The sequence below is a fragment of the Macaca thibetana genome, chromosome 1 (assembly GCF_024542745.1).
Source record: "Macaca thibetana thibetana isolate TM-01 chromosome 1, ASM2454274v1, whole genome shotgun sequence".
Lineage (NCBI taxonomy): Eukaryota > Metazoa > Chordata > Mammalia > Primates > Cercopithecidae > Macaca > Macaca thibetana.
Genome location: NC_065578.1, coordinates 22,787,386 through 22,807,510, shown reverse-complemented (window position 1 = coordinate 22,807,510; position 20,125 = coordinate 22,787,386). Strand labels below are relative to the sequence as shown.

Sequence of the window (20,125 nt, the reverse complement as noted above, 5' to 3'; positions counted from 1 at the left end):
TGCATGAAGTGGAGATAAGAATCCAGCTGCCTTCTCATAAACCAGACAATTAAAGAGATTTGCCAGAAAAAGTTATTTTCATTTAAAAATATGTTATTTCAGGGCAGGTGAGGTGGCTCATGCCTATAATCCCAGCACTTTGGGAGGCTAAGGCAGGTGGATCACAAGGTCAGGAGTTCAAGACCAGCCTAGCCAACATGGTGAAACCCTGTCTCTACTAAAAATACAAAAATTAGCGGCGTATGGTGGCACGCACCTGTAGTCCCAGCTACTCGGAAGGCTGAGGTGGAAGAATGGCTTGAAACTGGGAGGCAGAGTTTGCAGTGAGCCGAGATCGCACCACTGCACTCCAGCCTGGGTGAGAGTGGGACTACTCCAGCCAGAGTGAGACTCCGTCTCAAAAAAAAAAAAAAAAAATTAGGCCGGGCGCGGTGGCTCAAGCCTGTAATCCCAGCACTTTGGGAGGCCGAGACGGGCGGATCACGAGGTCAGGAGTTCGAGACCATCCCGGCTAACACGGTGAAACCCCGTCTCTACTAAAAAATACAAAAAACTAGCCGGGCGAGGTGGCGGGCGCCTGTAGTCCCGGCTACTCGGGAGGCTGAGGCAGGAGAATGGCGTAAAAACCCGGGAGGCAGAGCTTGCAGTGAGCTGAGATCCGGCCACTGCACTCCAGCCTGGGCGACACAGCGAGACTCTGTCTCAAAAAAAAAAAAAAAAAAAAAAAAAAAAAAAATTTTCTATTGACATGCAATAGGATTATTAATTTTTTTTAAGTTCTCAGTTTTAGTCTCTAATACAGCAAGTACTAATAGGTGTAACCTACATCAACAAAAGCTCTTTATTGCCAGGGTAACTTTTAAGACAGTAAAGGGTCACTGAGACCACGAAGTTTGAGAACTGCTGCTCCAGGCTTTCATGATCTGCCTTTCTCACGCCATCTCTTTCGCAATCTGACAACACCCCCATTTTCTGCCCCGTGTGATTAATTGCATAACTTCCATGTTGGAAGGACCTTTTGAGATCTCATCAAAAAACCACTCCAGGCAGGGTGCAGTGGCTCACACCTGTAATTCCAGCACTATGGGAGGCCAAGGCAGGTGGATCACCTGAGGTCAGGAGTTCAAAACCAGCCTGGCCAAAATAGTGAAACCCCATCTCTACTAAAAATAGAAAAATGGTGGCAGGCACCTGTCATTCCAGCTACTTGGGAGGCTGAGGCAGGAAAATTGCTTGAAGCTGGGAGGAGGCGGCTGCAGTGAGCCGAGATCCTGCCACTGTATTCCAGCCTCCAGCCTGGGTGACAGAGCAAGACTCTGAAAAAAATAAAAATAATAAAAATAATAAAAAAAAAAAAACCAAGCAAACAAACAAAAAACCCACTGCTGGTGCAGATGGACCTACTGAGAAGGAGGTTCTTGTGCCTGAGGTTACACAGCCATCAAGTTCCACCTGGGACTAGAACCAGCATCCTTCGTATCTCCTTGATCCAGGGCTCTCGTCATGACGGCAAGCTGGCAGGTGCTCCCTGGCACAATCTCAGTTCCCTGTTCTTACATCTCTAAAAGCTCTGAGCGGAGACAGGGTCTTCCCCCTCTGCTTTCCTGTCCCACCCTTCCCTCCTGCCTCTCACCTCCCTCTTTGACACTCCCCCGACCAGCCCAAGGGCACAACAAAGATGACAACTCTCACTGGTTACCAACTAGCAAAGAACTTGAGAAAGTGAGGAAAAAGCTCTAATGTGTACACATATATAGCATCTATATAAGCTATATAAGCCATTCATGGAGGGCTTAGTGTGTGGCAGACACTGTATCAGGCCTGAGCTAACTCAATTAGTCTTCATGCCTCCCCACCACTGTTGAGACAAGTACTACTTGTTACTCCTGTTTTACGGATGAGGAAACTGAGTGAAAGAGATGAATGAAGTGAGTGGCTTTACTTGAGAGCAAAAAGCTAATAATACTTGGCAGAGGCAAGATTGGAACTCAGTGCTATCTGACTCCAAAGCCCAAAAGCCTGATGGGCAAATCCTTGTGGGTGAGAAGGTCTGGACTCCACCAGGAAGGTGGGGAAAGGACTAAAGTCTAGGGCCTGGCAGGGCATGGTGGCTCATGCCCGTAATCTGAACATGAACTTTGGGAGGATCACTTAAGGCCAGGAGTTTGAGACCAGCCTGGGCAAAATAGTGAGACCCCATCTCTACAAAAAGGAAATAGTAATAACAATAACTCAGGGACAGCTAATGGTAGCAATGAAGGCATTACTGAGAAGAAATGGTCAGAAAAAGACAAAGTCAAAAAGAGAGAGAAAAGAGATGGGATTTGTCCCTGGAAATAAAGACAAAAGATTGTGCGTGGTGTCAGGGCCCCTCGCCCTGTGCAGAGTCATGCATTCAATCCTGCCTCTTTACCAATCTGACCTCATGACACGAGGATTCAAGTGTTGGCCGGGCGTGGTGGCTCACGCTGTAATCCCAGCACTTTAGGAGGCTGAGAAGGGGGGGATCACGAGGTCGAGGAATCGAGACCATCCTGGCCAACATTAAAAACCCCGTCTCTACTAAAAATACAAAAAAATTAGTTGAGTGTGGTGGTGTGCACCTGTAGTCCCAGCTATTCGGGAGGCTGAGGCAGGAGAATCTCTTGAATCCAGGATGCGGAGGTTGCAGTGAGCCGAGATCGCGCCACTGCACTACAGCCTGGTTACAGAGCAAGACTCTGTCTCCAGAAAAAAAAAGAAAAAAGAACTCAAGTCCTGGCTTTGTCTGCCACTTGCTATGGGTTTTTGGGCAAATGACTTGCCACCTCTGAATCTATTTGCTCATGGAATAGTTGAGCAAAACCTGCCTCACATAATAGCTGTGAGCCTTCCCAGGCTGTGTAAGTTGTCAAGTATGTTATGAATGTGAGCATTATTAGTCCATTCTCTAAAAGAGAAGTTGCTGAAGTATAAGATAATTGAAAGAAGAAGAAGATGTTTTTGTTTTTTGTTTTTTGTTTTTTTGTGACAGAGTCTCGCTCTGTCGCCCAGGCTGGAGTGCAGTGGCCGGATCTCAGCTCACTGCAAGCTCCGCCTCCCGGGTTCACGCCATTCTCCTGCCTCAGCCTCCCGAGTAGCTGGGACTACAGGCGCCCGCCACCTCGCCGGCTAGTTTTTTGTATTTTTTAGTAGAGACGGGGTTTCACCGTGTTAGCCAGGATGGTCTTGATCTCCTGACCTTGTGATCCGCCTGTCTCGGCCTCCCAAAGTGCTGGGATTACAGGCGTGAGCCACCGCACCCGGCCGAAAGAGGAAGAAGATATTTGAAAAAGACTCAACAAAACTGTCCTGTTGGCAGATTTCTTTTTTTTCTTTTCTTTTTTTTTTTTTTTTTTGAGATGGAGTTTTGCTCTGTCACCCAGGCTGGAGTGCAGTGGCGTGACCGTGGGTCACTGCAACCTCCACCTCCCAGGTTCAAGCAATTCTCCTGCCTCAGCCTCCCAAGTAGCTGGGATTATAGGCACATGCCACCATGCCTGGCTAATTTTTTTGTATTTTTAGTAGAGACGGGGTTTTGCCATGTTGGACAGGCTGGTCTCAAACTCCTGACCTCAGGTGATCCGCCTGCCTCAGCCTCCCAAAGTGCTGGGATTACACGCATGAGCCACTGTGCCCGGCAGTGTTGCAGATTTCTAATTAGTCAGTTAATTTACCAAGTATTTGTTTGGAGATGGGAGGAGAGAAAGCAAAGCAACTGGATGGGATCCTAGGCTTTCAAAGAAATGGACAAGAGCATGGATTCCCGATGTCCCCAGCAAGTTTCTTTCTTTCTTTCTTCCTTTTTTTTGAGACAGAGTTTCACTCTGTTGCCCAGGCTGGAGTGCAGTGTCAGGATCTTGGCTCACTGCAGCCTCTGCTTCCCAGGTTCAAGTGATTCTGCTGCCTGGCTGATTTTTTAAAATTTAGAATAGAGATGGGGTTTCACCGTGTTGGCCAGGCTGGTCTCGAACTCCTGACCTCAAGTGATCCACCCTCCTTGGCCTTCCAAAGTGCTGGGATTACAGGTGTTAGCCACTGCACCTGGCCAAGTTTCTTTTCCTTCCTTCCTTCCTTCCTTCCCTCCTTCCTTCCTTCTTTCTTTCTTCTTTCATTTTTTTCTTTTCTTTTTTTTTTTTTGAGACAGAGTTTCACTTTTGTTGCCCAGGCTGCAGTGCATGATCTCAGCTCACTGCAACCTCCACCTCCCAAGTTCAAGTGATTCTCCTGCCTCAGCCTCCCGAGTAGCTGGGATTACAGGCGAGCCACCATGCCCAGCTACTTTTGTATTTTTTACTGTAGAGATGAAGTTTCCCCATGTTGGTCAGGCTGGTCTTGAACTCCTGACCTCAGGTGATCCGCCTGCCTCGGCCTCCCAAAGTACTGGGATTACAGGCGTGAGCCACTGTGCCCAGTCTCTTTCTTCTTCTTTTTTTTAAATTTGAGACAGGGTCTTGCTCTGTCACCTAGGCTGGAGTGCAGTGGTGCAATCATGGCTCACTGCAGCTTCAATCTCCTGGGCTCCAGCGATCCCCCACCTCAGCTTCCTGAGTGACTGGGACTACAGGCACACAACACCACACCCAGCTAATTTTTGTATTTTTTGTAGACATGGAGTTTCACATTACCCAGGCTGGTCTCTAAGTCCTGGGCTCAGGTGATCTGCCCACCTCAGCCTCCCAAAGTGCTGGGACTACAGGTATGAGCCACGGTACCCAGCCCCCAGAAAGTTTCTTAACATTCCTGAGCCCCAATTTCTTCATCTATAAAATATGGAAAATAATAACAATAAGATTCTTGAAGGCTTGTTTTGAGATTTAAATGAGATAATGTGTAGAAAGTACTAGCACAGTGCCAAGCACTCATGGTTATCCCCAAGTCTTCTTTTCAGATGGCAATACTGGAACAAGAGAGAGTAGGTGGCTTCCAGATAGAGCCAGCTGGTGCCAGAGCCGGGGTTCAAACCCTGAGCACCTGAGATTCCGAACTCCGGACCCTTTTCTTTCCACCACATCCACCACTCCTGATAGTTCAATCAGGCAGCCAAGCTCCTGCTTAAATTATTTTTAAATAATTATTTAATCTGCACATACGGAACATAGGGATTAGTTTCCCCATTTACAGAGGAAGAAACTGAAGCTCAGAGAGTTTGAGTAACTTTCCCCAAGGTCACACAGCCTACCAGTGGCTGACCTGAGATTTGAACTCAGTGATGTTTCCTTCTAAAGCTGTGGCACTTAACCTTGACTAAAGTGGAAAGAGGCCTCAGACATCGTTTAGCTCAACTCTGCCCAAGAGAGAGGCTAGAGATGACGATGCAGAAGGAAGGTCCAGGAAAGGTCCAGGGAGACTGAGTGAATCTAGACAGCCTGGGTGGGGGTGATGATTGGTGAGTGGACAGCAGGCTGGGGATGGGATCCTTCAGCCCCACAGGGAAGACTGAGTTTCTCTGATAACCCATAGACATTTGAGAAAGGAACTATAGATAGAAGACCTTAATAACAATCCTTTGCTCTTAACCTATACATTACACATTATTTCCCTGTGTGTGTGTGTGCGTGTGACAGTCTCCCTCTGTCGCCCAGGCTGGGGTGCAATGGCGCGACCCGATCTCTGCTCGCTGCAACCTCCATCTCCCGGGGTCAAGTGATTCTCCTGCCTCAGCCTCTCGAGTAGCTGGGATTACAGGCACCCACCACCACTCCTGGCTGATTTTTGTAGTTTTAGTAGAGACAGGGTTTCACCATGTTGGCCAGGCTGGTCTCTAACTCCTGACCTCAAATGATCCGCCTGCCTTGGCCTCCCAAAGTGCTGCGATTACAGCATGAGCCATGGCGCCCGGCCTACATATTCTTCCTAAAAAGACTAGAGGTGGCTACATTTTAAATTGGGGCAGTTAAAATAAAAGCAAAGCATTAGAAACCACGAAAAGGAGTAATAAATAAATCAGGAACCGACCTTGAATGGCCCCGTGACTGCACTTCCACATTGCATTTAGCTCTGGGCTTGCTGGCAGCCGACGGAAAAAGCAGCACAGAAGTGGGTCTGAAGAAGCCTGCTTTTCTCCTAATAGACGTTCATTGATTCTACAAATCCATTTTAAATATGTAAGTGTTTACTTTGTGCCAGGCTTCATGCCAGTTCAGGTGCTGGAAACCCCAGGAGGAATTTATTAAAGGAATTGACTCGGGAACAACTCCTTTGCCAGCCCTTTTCATCTCTCCTCTAGGAAAGCTTCCATATTTTGCCTTATATCAATAAACCTCTCCTGGGACCTATATCACTAGAGAGATTTTAAGTTCCTTCCCTGCCCAGTGCTGTCCCACCTCCCCTGCCAAACCCATTTTAGAAGTGACTGTCCTGGTGGTCTGTTCACAAGGTCAAGAGCCCGGGCAGGCACCATCCTTCTAGTTCACACTCTGCTTCAGGGCTGCTGCTTGTGGTTCCAACCTCTTTCTGCAAGTCTGCTTCTCCGGGCCAGGAGCACTAGGGTGAGAAGTACTGTGAGGCTCAGGGGACAGGAGGACTTGGAGTGGTGAGAAGTGTCTGCCATGGGCTTGGGATTGAGGAGTGGAAGCTTGAGGCCATCAAATTGCCTTGCCTGGCTAGGCTGAGTTCCGGCTCCCCAAGACCGCTCTGCTCAACTCTGGCTCCTCATCAAAAGACCTCCACTGAGAGTCCACTGTGGGGCTACCACTTTGCTAGGAGACACTTTTTTGGGCAAGTGGGATACAAAGATGACTGTACTCCCAGACCCAGATACTGCTCTCAAGACTAGGAGCTCACAGTCCAGGAAGCAAGATGTGGAACGGACACAAATAATACAAGGTAGACACTGGTCTGTGCAGTAAGAACAAGGGGACACCAGAGAATGCTTCTTGGAGGAGGTGGGTTTTGACATCAAAGTAGTTATAAAAAGAGTAAAAAAGAGGTAATATTTGGGCTTTCTTTTTTTTCTTTTTGAGACGGAGTTTTGCTCCTGTTGCCCAGACTGGAGTGCAGTGGTGCGATCTCAGCTCACTGCAACCTCTGCCTCCCGGATTCAAGCAATTCTCCTGCCTCAGCCTCCCAAGTAGCTGGGATTACAGGCACCCACCACCACACTTGGCCAACTTTTGTATTTTTAGTAGGGGTGGATTTTCACCATGTTGGCCAGGCTGGTCTCGAACTCTTGACCTCAGGTGATCTGCCTGCCTCAGCCTCCCAAAGTGGTGGGATTACGGTGTGAGCCACCATGCCTGGCTGATTTGGGCTTTCAATATAATTCATAGGCTCACACACACACACACACAAAAGATTTGGTCAAAAAAACCCACAGTCTACAGTCCCAAACTCCAGAAAACTTTATTGCAACTGCAATCAAGGGCTACAAAGAACAGAGGGAGGCCAGGCGCTGTGGCTCACACCTGTAATCTCAGCACTCTGGGAGGTGGGCAGATCACATGAAGTCAGGAGTTCCAGACCAGGCTGGCCAACATGGTGAAACCCTGTCTCTACTAAAAATACAAAAATTATCCAGGTGTGGTGGCCCACGCCTGTAATCCCAGCTACTTGGGTGGCTGAGGCATGAGAATCACTTGAACCTGGGAAGTTGAGGTTGCAGTGAGCTGAGATCACACCACTGCACTCTAGCCTGGGCAACAGAACAACAATCTGTATCAAAAAAAAAAAAAAAAGAAGAAGAAGAAGAAGAACAGAGGGGGGACTAGGAGAAGAAATGTGGAAGGAAAGCCCCATGGCTGAACACAGCAGCAGGGGCACAGCCAGCTCGGGAGCAGGTCAAGAGGGTCACTTTGGTCTATTTCTTTTTTTTCTTTTTTTTTGAGACAGAGTCTCACTCTTGTTGCCCAGGCTGGAGTGCAGTGGTGTGATCTCAGCTGACTGCAACCTCCGCCTCCTGGATTCAAGCAATTCTCCTGCCTCTGCCGCCCGAGTAGCTGGGATTACAGGAGTGCACCACCACACCCTGCTTATTTTGTATTTTTAATAGAGATGGGTTTTCACCATGTTGGCCAGTCTGGTCTCAAACTCCTGACCTCAGGTGATCTGCCCGCCTTGGCCTCCCAAAGTGCTGGGATTATAGGCATGAACCACCTCGCCCAGCGGGTCTGTTTCTGATGGATCATTCTTGCAGGTTGAACAAGTTTTCCAAAATGTGGTGGTTTGTCTTCAGTGGTGGCAAAGTGTCAGCCGAGAATAAGTAGGGATGGTTCTATCTGCCTCAGCTCTCAGGCAAAGGTCAGGCATGACTGGAGGACAGAATCCTTTTTTTTCTTCTTCTTCTTCTTTTTTTTTTTTTTTGAGACAGGGTCTCACTCTGTAGCCGAGGCTAGAGCACAGTGGCACAATCACTGCTCACTGCAGCCTTGACTTCCTGGGCTCAAGTGATTCTCCTGCCTTAGTCCCCCCAGTGGCTGGGACTACAGACATGCACCACTGTGCCCAGCTAATTTTTGTATTTTTTGTAGAGACAGGGTTTTACCATGTTGGCCAGACTGGTCTTGAACTCCTGGGCTCAAGTGATCCACCTGTCTGCCTTCCAAAGTGCTGGGATTACAGGCATGAGCCTCCATGCCTGGCACAGAATCCTGTAAGAATCCTATAAACTAACTCTATTAAGCATCTCCTGCCTTTGATTAGATACCTACTGTAAACCAGGTACAGTGCCATGAATTTGGTAAACTTCTATCATTAATCTGTATAATAATGTGATATGGATAGTATTTCTCCCAGTTTACAAATGAATGAAACAGAAGCTCAGAGAGGTGCAGTAACTTGCCCAAGGTCACACAGCCTGAAAGTTGAAGAGCTGGATTTTAATCCAGGAAGGTCTGGTTCCCAAACCTGTGACATTGTGATCCAACATGCTAAGTTTCCTGGAGGAGACCTTGGGAATCACCCCCATCAATCCAACTGCTTTGAAGACGAGAAAAGAAAGGCCCAGATGGTCAGGCAAGGTGGCTCATGTCTATAATCCCAACATTTTGGGAGGCTGAGGTGCAAGGACTGCTTGAGGCCAGGAGTCTGAGACCAGCCTGAGCAACATAGCAAGACCCTATTTATATTTTTAAAATAAAAATTAAAGAAAGAAAAGAAAGGCCTTAGCTAGGAAAAGGGACCTGCCCAAAGTCACTCAGTAGCAGGACAAGGCAAAGAACCTAGGCCTCCCTACTCCCATTTGGGGATAAAAATGATGAGGCTTGTGGCATCAAATCTCAGCTTCCCACTGTAGGTGTGTAGCCACAGGCAGGACATCATTCTCCTCCTTGCCTCCAGCTCTGAGAGATTTAAATATAGCAGCAACGTGGGGCCAGCTGCTACTGTGGCTTCTTTCACTTCAAGCTTTCACTTCAGGTCAGAAAAACCCCCAGGCACACCTTTTCTGAGCAGTTTCTCAGGTCCCAAGGTTCCCTTCCCAGATGCTCAGTATGAGCCAGGCTCTAGGCTACAGCCCACCCCACCATGGATGCTCCCTGTGGGAAGTGCCACGTGGTTTCTGAACAGTGGTATTTTTGTTAGGTGAAGAAAGCACTTGGTCATGGTGGTTCACTTTTGTTTTCTTCTTTTTTTTTTTTTTGAGACGGAGTCTCGCTCTGCCGCCCAGACTGGAGTGCAGTGGCCGGATCTCAGCTCACTGCAAGCTCCGCCTCCCGGGTTCACGCCATTCTCCTGCCTCAGCCTCCGGAGTAGCTGGGACTACAGGCGCCCGCCACCGCGCCCGGCTAGTTTTTTTTGTATTTTTTAGTAGAGACGGGGTTTCATTGTGTTAGCCAGGATGGTCTCGATCTCCTGACCTTGTGATCCGCCCGTCTCGGCCTCCCAAAGTGCTGGGATTACAGGCTTGAGCCACCGCGCCCGGCCTTTTTTTTTTTTTTTTTTGAGACTGAATCTGGCTCTGTTGCCCAGGCTGGAGTGCAGTGGCGCAATCTCAACTCACTGCAACCTCTGCCTCCTGGGTTCAAGTGATTCTCATGCTTCCTGAGTAGCTGGGATTACAGGCACCTGCCACCACTCCCGGCTTCTTTTCGTATTTTTAGTAGAGATGGGGTTTCACCATGTTGGGCAGGCTGGTCTTTTCTAACTTCTGACCTCAAGTGATCTGCCCGCCTCAGCCTCCCGAAGTGCTGGGATTACAGGCGTGAGTCACCGCCCTTGGCCTTTTTTCTTTTTTAATCAGACAACCCAGAATAGGTTCAGAAAGATTCCTGCTTCTCTTTTCCTCTTACATCTGTACAGCATCAGATCACAAAATGTTTTTGCATGCATCAGTGATTCTTAATATTCAGAACTCTGCTGGCACACTGATAAAAAGTGTGAATCCTTCTCCCCCTAACCAAAACAGGCACAGACATAAAGTCTTAAATATGCCTCGAAAGGACCGATACCCTCATCAAAGCCTACCCGTGGACCCAGGGTAAGAAGCTATGATGGAGGTCATCAGCCCATTTGGCATCTCAAGGAGAATGGCACAGGTATTGTTACTGTCATTTTACAGATGAGAAAAGGGGCTCAGAATGTTGAAGGGACTTGCCCAAAGTCACCTGATGAGCCATGGCGGAGGCAGAACTAGAACACTGTTCACTGTGGCAAACACTAAGTCTGTCTCTCTTGCAGGAAATTAAGGAACCAGAGAGACCGAACAAGGGCAGGAAAGTGTTTATTTAAGGTGTACACCGGCTCAGCAGACATGTGTCCTGAAAGTCTGAGCCCAGGACAAAGAAAATCAGTCCCCTTTAAGCATTTTGAGGCGGGCATTGTGTGAAGCAGGAAGCAAGCTTACAGAAGCAAGAATAAAGGCTGTTGTGACACTTTTGCAACATGTCTTACATCTCTGGGAAAACTTGGTTTGCAGTTTATCCTTATTTGTCTTGTGACCTTGCAGCTGTGCAGGGGAGAAAGAAACAGGAGTTTATGGAGCCTACAAAATATGTGGAGGGTAGATGTGGTTAGTGTTTCTTGGGACAGACAGTTAATTTTATTTTAACTTTGGGGGGGCTGCTTACATTTTTTTTTTAGCCTTGGTTAATATAGCAATTCATTTTATGGGCTTTTTTTTTTTTTTTACTATTACTATAATTTTTACTATTATTACTTATACCATTATTCTGTTATTTTCTTAATTTCCTGCTTCATCTCTGTGCTGGATGTTCAGACAGTCTTCGCCCTGGAAAAAGGCTCTGTCTAGAAGCCAGAGGTTCTGACTCCAAAAGGGATTTATATCTGTCCAAAGGGAAGACAGGGAGCTGGGTTGCCTGTTGCTCTGTGCATCCCATTGTCAGATGTTGGCTTGTTAAGACCTGCATCCAAATGCCTGCATTTCTTGCCCTTACCTACTTTGGATAATAACCACACATATTGGTGGCCATGCCAGGCCTAGATAAGACCTGAAGTCAGCCTCCATCAGCCCCAGCATCCCTCTTCTAGGCTGGATTCTACATGGGGTAAGCCATTTCCTGACTGGAAGAGGCTGTTTTCCAAGGGAAACAAGGGAAGAGAGTCCCTGGGTGGCAGGGGATGGGGCAGGGGGTTCCTAGCAGGGTTGCAGGGGGCCTCTTAGCCCCCTGAGCTGGAAACTTTCAGAAGTAGCCAGGTGAGGATATGGGAGCTGAGGAAGGCTTGCACTGTCTGCCACTCCCTAGCGACCAGGATGGAGAGGTGAGCTGGCACCTTTTTCTGTCTGAGCTCAGGTGTGACTTTGACACCACTCAACAAAAATTACCAGCCTGGCTAACATGGCAAAACCCTGTCTCAACTAAAAATTTAAAAATTAACCAGGTGTGGTGGCATGCACCTGTAATCCCAGCTACTTGGGAGGCTGAGGCAGGAGAATCGCTTGAACCCAGGAGGCACAAGTTGCAGTAAGCCAAGATCGTGCCACTGAATGCCAGCCTGGGCGACAGAGCAAGACTCTGCCTCAAAAACAAAAACAAAACAACACACAAAAAAACAAGAAAACCCACAAAGGGTGTCTATCTCCAACTTCTCTGCATAGGGCCATCTCTATGCCTACTGCACAGGAGTTTTGCCTTGTGCCTCGGGATATGTGGATAATTGCAGCTCTGCTGCTCATATGTTGGGTGACCTTAGGCAAATTACATCCCCATTCTTGGACAGTTTTCTGGATGGCAAAATGATGGCGTTGGATTAGAAGAGAGGTTTTTCAATCTGTTCCTAGAGGAACCTGGGCTGCCTTGAAGAAAGGACATAGGTGATATGAAGCCCCCTGCAGTCAAGATAGGGCTTACTCCATGTAGAATCCAGCCTAGAAGAGGGATATTGCAGGGGGGTGGTGGCTGGCTTTGGGCCTCACCTAGGCCCGGCATGGCCACCAACACGTATGGTTATTATCCAAAGTAGGTAAGGGCAGGAAATAGGGGCATTTGGATGCAGGTCTTAACAAGGCAACATCAGAACGCACAGAGCAATAGGAAACCCAGCTCCCTGTCTTCACTTTGGACAGATAGAAATCCCTTTTGGAGTCAGAACCCCTGGCTTCCAGACAGGGCCATATCTACCTGTTATAAACAGGGGTCATGCAGATTGTAAAAAGCACCTTCCTCTTAAAAATTTTAAAGTCGTTGGATTATAAAAAGGACTGACATTTATTGAGCTCTTATAGTGCTCCAGTCATATTATTCTTTTTTTTTTTTTTTTTGAAATGTAGTCTGGCTCTGTTGCCAAGGCTGGAGTGCAGTGGCACAATCTTGGCTCACTGCAACCTCCACCTCCTGGGTTCAACCAATTCTCCTGCCTCAGATTCCTGAGTAGCTGGGATTACAGGCGCGCGCCACCATGCCCTCAGCTAATTTTTGTATTTTTAGTAGAGACCGGCTTTCACAATATTGGCCAGGCTGGTCTCAAACTCGTGACCTTGTGATCTGCCCACCTCAGCCTCCCAGAGTGCTGGGGTTACAAGTGTGAGCCACCATGCCCGGATCCCTTTTTTTTTTTCTGGGACAGATTCTCACTTTGTCACCCAGGCTGGAGTGCAGTGGCACAATCTCAGCTCATGGCAACCTCCACCTCCCAGGTTCAAGCGATTCTCCTGCCTCAGCTTCCTGAGTAGCTGGGATTACAGGCGCATGCCACCACGCCTGGCTAATTTTTGTATTTTTAGTGGAGATGGTGTTTCACCATGTTGGCCAAACTGGCCTCAAACTCCTGGTCTCATGATCCACCCACCTCGGCCTCCCGAAGTGCTGGGATTACAGGTGTGAGCCACCGCACCCGGCCCAGGCATATTATTCTTAGCAACCTCACAGAGTAGGTGACCTAGCCCCATTTGAAGATGTGCCTAAGAGTAATAATAATGGCAACAATGAGCACTTCCATGTATTATAGTAATTTATTTAAATACTCAGAAAACCCCATTTTACAGATGAGAAATGAGAAGACCGAGGCACTGGGTATTTTGAATGAGGTCACCGGCTAGGATTTAAACCTACATCTCCCTCACACTCATACTTGGGGTCTGTGCTATTCAAGACAACCCCTTTCCATCCAAGTAGATTTCATTAATTAATAGTTTTTTTTGTTTGTTTGTTTGTTTGTTTGTTAAGATGGGGGTCTTTCTCTGTCAACCAGGCTGTAGTGCAGTGGCATGACTATAGCTCACCGCAGCCTCCTACTCCCGGGCTCAAGGGATCCTCCCATCTCAGTCTCCCAAAGCTCTGGGATTACTGGTGTGAGCCACTGCACCCAGCCTCAGTTAATAGTTTTTGAAGCCGGGCATGGTGGTTCATGCCTGTAATCCCAGCACTTTGGGAGGCCGAGGCAGGTGGATGACGAGGTCAGGAGTTCAAAACCAGCCTGGCCAAGATGGTGAAACCCCATCTCTACTAAAAACACAAAAAATTAGCCAGGCGCGGTGGCAGATGCCTGTGATCCCAGCTACTCGGGAGGCTGCGGCAGGAGAATCGCTTGAACTCAGAGGGCAGAGGTTGCAGTGAGCTGAGATCTCGCCACTGCACTCCAGCTCGGGCAACAAAGTGAGACTCTGTCTCAAAAAAAAAAAAAAAAAAAAAAAGTTTTTGAGCACCTTCTATGCAGCAGGCATTGTGCTGAGCCACTAAAGGTCCAGAAATAATAAAGCCTTAGTTCTGACCTCAACAAGCCGTGTGGCCTCAGCCCAGTGCTTTAACATTGCCGAGCTTTTATTATCTGTGAAATAGCAATAAGCATAAGTCTAATATGATAGAGTTGTGGGGATTAAGCTTGATGGTCGGCCGGGTGCGGTGGCTCACGCTTATAATCCCAGCACTTTGGGAGGCTGAATCGGGTGGATCATTTGAGGTCAGGAGTTTGAGACCAGCCTGGCCAACATGGTGAAACCCTGTCTCTATTAAAAATACAAAAGTTAGCTGGGCATGGTGGTGTGTGCCTGTAATCCCAGCTACTTGGGAGGCAGAGGCACAAGAATCGGTTGAACCCGGGAGGCGGAGGTTGCAGTGAGCTGAGATTGCACCACTACACTCCAGCCTGGATGACAGGGGGAGACCCTGTCTCAAAACAACAACAACAACGACAACAAAACAAAAACAAAACAAAACAAAAAACTAGGTGGTGGCTGTGAAAAATATTTTGTGGAATTGAAATTCCATTCAAATGTTGGTCAGCGTGGTTAGTGGTCTAGTTGAGGTGAAAGACCAGTGCAGCACCAGTTATCATACATGCAGAGCGGGCCAGGTGCTTCAGGTGTGACTGCGGGATCTGGGAAGGCTTTACTAGGCAGGACATGAGCCCAGAGGGGAGGTCAGGAGGGAAGTAGGCCAGGGAAAGACCCCTGGTGCAAAGGCATGGAGGCAAGAAAACAGAACTGTTTGGGACCTGTGAGGCATCCAGCTGAGCCAAGCTGGGGAATGAGTTCTGATTGGCAGGCAGCTCTCCTGGGGTCTAGAGCTGTCCCACAAAGCTATAAGACACATGGATAATTAAAAAATTTTCCAGCCGGACGTGATGGCTCACGCCTGTAATCCCAGCACTTTGGGAGGCTGAGGCAGGCAGATCACAAGGTCAGGAGATCGAGACCATCCTGGCTAACACGGTGAAACCCCCTGTCTACTAAACACACACACACACACACAAATTAGCCGGGCGAGGTGGCGGGCATGTGTAGTCCCAGCTACTTGGGAGGCTGAGGCAGGAGAATGGTGTGAACCCGGGAGGCGGAGCTTGTAGTGAGCCAAGATCAGGCCACTGCACTCCAGCCTGGGTGACAGAGCAAGACTCCGTCTCAAATTAAATAAATAAAATAAAATAAAATAAAAATTTCCATAGACATATTTAAAATTTTAAAAATAGGCCGGGCATGGTGGCCCACCCCTGTAATCCCACTTTGGGAGGTTGAGGCGGGCAGATCACCTGAGGTCAGGAGTTCGAGACCAGCCTGACCAACATGGTGAAACCCCGTCTCTACTAAAAATACAAAAATTAGCTGGGCATGGTGGTACATGCCTGTAATCCCAGCTACTCAGGAGGCTGAGGCAGGAGAATCACTTGAATTGGGAGGCAGAGGTTGCAGTGAGCCGAGATTGCACCACTGTACTCCAGCCTGGGCCACAAGAGCGAGACTCCATCTCAAAAAAGTAAAATAAAAATAAAAATAAACTGGTGAAACAAATTTTTATTTAACCCAATATATTCCAACATATTGTCATCTCAACCTCATCGATATAAAAAATTATTGAAGTATTTTATATTCTTCTGTTCAAAATTCAGTGTGTATTTTCTACCTATAGCCCATCTCAATTCAGAGAAGCCACATTTACAGCACAGCTCAGTTCTCATACTTAAAAAACTAGATCAGACCAGGTGCAAATGGCTCATACCTGTAATCCCAGAGCTTTGGGAGGGCAAGGAAGGAGGATCACTTGAGGCCAGGAGTTCGAGGTTGCAGTGAGCTATGATTGCACCACTGCACTCCAGCCTAGGCAATAGCCACACCCTGTCTCCAAAAGAAAAAATCTATTTGTATATATGTTCTTAATATTTATTTTTAAAGAAGTTTTAAAAATACATATATCTTTAAACTTTATAAAATAATATTGTGGGCCAGGCATGGTGATTCATGCAGTTTCAGAGACTGAGGAGGGAGGACTGCTTGAGGCCAGGAGTTCAAGACCAGTCTGGGCAACAAGCAAGCAAGACCCGGTCTCTATTTTAAATATCAGTTTTTTGTTTTTGTTTTTGTTTTTTTGTTTTTTGGGTTTTTTTTTTGAGACAGAGTTTTTGTCGCCCAGGGTGGAGTGCAGTGGCGCGATCTTGGCTCACTGCAACCTCCCCCTTCTGCATTCCAGTGATTCTCGAGCCTGACTCTGGAGTAGCTGGGAATACAGGTGTGATCCACCATTCTCAGCTAATTGATTTTTTCTTTTTTTGTACTTTTAGTGGAGACTGGGTTTCACCATGTTGGCCAGGCTGATCTCAAACTCCTGACCTCAAGTGATCTGCCAGCCTTGGCCTCCCAAAGTGCTGGGATTATAGGTGTAAGCCACCATGCCTAGCCTCTGTTTGAAATAATAATAGTAAAGTAATATTTTAAGTTTTAATACACTTAACTTTCAATTTTTCAATTGTAACTACTTTAGTGTTTAAGTATTTAATGTTTTGAGGAAAAATAATCACTAAAGTATACATAGCTGAGTGTGGTGGCTTGCACACCTCTAATCCCAGCACTTTGGGAGGCCAAGGCACGCAGATCACTTGAGGAGAGGAGTTCAAGACCAACCTGGCCAACAACCCCATCTCTACTAAAAATACAAAAATTAGCCGGGCATGGTGGCAGATGCCTGTAATCCCAGCTACTCAGGAGGCTGAGGCACAAGAATCACTTGAACCCGGGAGGCAGAGGTTGCAGTGAGCCAAGATTGTGCCACTGCACTCCAGCCTGGGCGACAGAGTCAGACTCCGCCTCAAAAAAAAAAAAAGAAAGAAAGAAAAATACATAGTCTATAGAGACGCACAGATGTTTCCTTTTGCCTCAGGCAAGGCTCGGTTTTCAAGTCCAGTATGGGGAAATCCCTCCCGATTCTCTAAAATGCTATATTGCTGCCTGCAAGTTCTCTTCACTTTTATCTACTCGTAAATCCTCTAAACTCTCCTTAAGGAGTATGCTTTACGGCCGGGCGCGGTGGCTCAAGCCTGTAATCCTAGCACTTTGGGAGGCCGAGACGGGCGGATCGCGAGGTCAGGAGATCGAGACCATCCTGGCTAACACGGTGAAACCCCGTCTCTACTAAAAACGAAAAACTAGCCGGGCGAGGTGGCGGGCGCCTGTAGTCCCAGCTACTCCGGAGGCTGAGGCAGGAGAATGGCGTAAACCCGGGAGGCGGAGCTTGCAGTGAGCTGAGATCCGGCCACTGCACTCCAGCCTGGGCGACAGAGCCAGACTCCGTCTCAAAAAAAAAAAAAAAAAAAAAAAAAAAAAAAAAAAGGAGTATGCTTTACAAGGGATTGGCCCAACACTGTGGGGTTTGTTTTTGTTTTTGTTTTTTTGTTGTTTGTTTTTTGGAGATGGAGTCTTGCTCTGTCACCCAGGCTGGAGTGCAGTGGTGCAATCTCAGCTCACTACAACCTCTGCCTCCTGATTTCAAGCAATTCTTCTGCCTCAGCTTCTCGAGTAGCTGGGACTACAGGCGCACACCGCCATGCCCGGCTAATTTTTTGTATTTTAGTAGAGACAGGTTTTCACAGTGTTGCCCAGGCTGGTCTCGAGCTCCTGAGCTCAGGCAATCTGCCTGCTTCAGCCTCCAAAGTACGAGGATTACAAACAGGATTACAGTCGTGAGCCACTGCACCAGGCCTAACACTGTGTTTTTAAGATTCATCATTGTTGGCACATTTTCACCACTTCATGGTATTGCTTTGTATGGCTATATTACAAGTTACTTATCCATTTTCCAGTTGATGGACATTTAGAAGTTTTTTTTTCTATTTCAAAAATGCTAAAGAGAACATTTTTGTACATGCCTCCCTGGACACATATGCGGAAGTTCCTCCGGAACATACTCCTGGAACTGCAGTTGATGTATTGTCAACTTAACTGGATTTTGCCAAGCTGCTCTTCAAAGTGTCTATGCCAACTTACAACCCCATCGCAATGAAAGTTCTTTTGGCTCCACGCCTTCTCCAGCACTCAGTATTTCAGCCTTACTTTTTTACCAATCTGGTGGGAGTGAAACACATTTCTCTGTCTACTATTGAGGTTATGCATCTTTTCAAAGGATTATTGACCATTTCTCTTTCATGCCCTATATTTTTCTTCATTGTGGTTGCTCTCCTTTTTCCTTTACTTATCTTGCCTGTGGTCCTCTATTTTATAATTTTTTCAAACAGCCAGCTTTGACTTTGTCAGTTCTTTCTCTTCCTGTAGTTTTGCCATGTCATTAATTTCTGCTCTTATTATTTCTATCTTCTGCTTTCTTTGAATGTATGCCATGGCCCTTCTTCTAATTTCATGATTTGCATGATGAGCTCTGGAGACTTTTTAATCTTGTAGTATGAGCATTTATTAATTTATTTATTGAGAACAAAGTCTTGCTCTGTTGCCCAGGCTGGAGTGCAGTGGTGCGATCTTGACTCACTGAAACCTCCGGCTCCTGGGTTCAAGCAATTCTCCTGCCTCAGCCTCCCAAGTAGCTGGGATTACAGGCACCGATCACCATGCTGGCTAACTTTTTTTTTTTTTTTTGTATTTTTAGTAGAGACAGGGTTTCACCGTGTTGGCTAGGCTGGTCTGAAACTCCTGACCTCAGGTGCTCCACCTGCCTTGGCCTCCCAAAGTGCTGGGATTACAGGCATGAGCCACCGCGTCTGACGGTATGAGCATTTAGAGCTGTAAATTTCCCTTTGCATACTACTCATATGAATCTCACACATTTTAATGTCTCACAATTTCATAGTCATTCAATGCCAAGTATCTTCTAATCTCCTTTATGACTTTTTGACCCATGAATTATTCAGAAGTGTGTCTTTTTTCCTTTTTTCGCACGTCGGCTGGTAACATGACAATGTCATCATAGGTTTGAGGAAGGAACATCTCACATATGAGCGTGAAAACCAGTCATCACGCTTATGAATTACAAAGGGATCCTGAGGTGTGTTTTTAAAGATCCATACCTGAGGCTGGGCATGGTGGCTCATGCCTATAATCCCAGCACTTTGGAAGGTCAAGGTGGGCGGATAACCTGAGGTGGAGAGTTTGAGACCAGCCTGGCCAATATGGTGAAACCCCATCTCTACCAAAAACACAAAAAATTAGCCAGTCGTGGTGGCTGGCGCCTGTAATCCCAGCTACTTGGGAGGCTGAGGCAGGAAAATCACTTGAACCTAGGAGGTGGAGGTTGCAGTGAGCCAAGACTGCTCCACTGCACTCCAGCCTGGGCGCAACAGAGTGAGACTCTATCTCAAAAAAAGAAAAACAAAACAAAACAAAAACGCATACCTATGAACTTTGTTAGTGATTTTTTTTTTTTTTTTTTTTTTTAAGAAAGAGTTTTGCTCTTGTTGCCCAGGCTGGAGTGCAATGGCACGATCTCGGCTCACCACAACCTCCACCTCCCAAATTCAAGCCATTCTCCTGCCTCAGCGTCCCGAGTAGCTGGAATCACAGGCATGCACCACCATGCCCAGCTAATTTTTTGTAATTTTGTATGGACGAGGTTTCTCCATGTTGGTCAGGCTGATCTCGAACTCCCGACTTCAGGTGATCTGCCCGCCTCGGCCTCCAAAGGGCTGGGATTACGGGCATGAGCCACCGTGCCCAGCCTAGTAATATTTTTTTTCTTTTTTTGAGACAGGGTTTCACTCTGTTGCCCAGGCTGGAGTGCAGTGATGCTCACTGCAGCCTCCGCCTCCTAGGTTCAAGTGATTCTCCTGCCTCAGCCACCTTAGTAGCGGGGATTACAGATGTGTACCACTAGGCCCGGTTCATTTTTGTAGTTTTAGTAGAGATGGGGTTTACTAGAGACAGGCTGGTCTCAAACTCCTGGCCTCATGTGATCTGCCCACCTTGGCCTCTCAAAGTGTTGGGATTACAGGCATGAGCCACCATGCCCAACCAGTAATTTTTTTTTTTTTTTTTTTTTTGACGCGGAGTCTTGCTCTGTGC

General features: G+C 47.2%; 1 protein-coding gene and 1 non-coding gene across 2 annotated transcripts in view; one reads left to right on the top strand and one right to left on the bottom strand.

Moving 5' to 3' along the window:
- Positions 1–20,125, top strand: part of CNR2 (cannabinoid receptor 2) — a 49,006-nt gene that overhangs the window by 17,138 nt on the left and 11,743 nt on the right. The window lies entirely within an intron of this gene.
- On the bottom strand, positions 19,006–19,106 carry LOC126945699 (small nucleolar RNA U13). The gene has a single exon (XR_007722533.1). It is a non-coding gene; the product is annotated as a small nucleolar RNA U13 (small nucleolar RNA).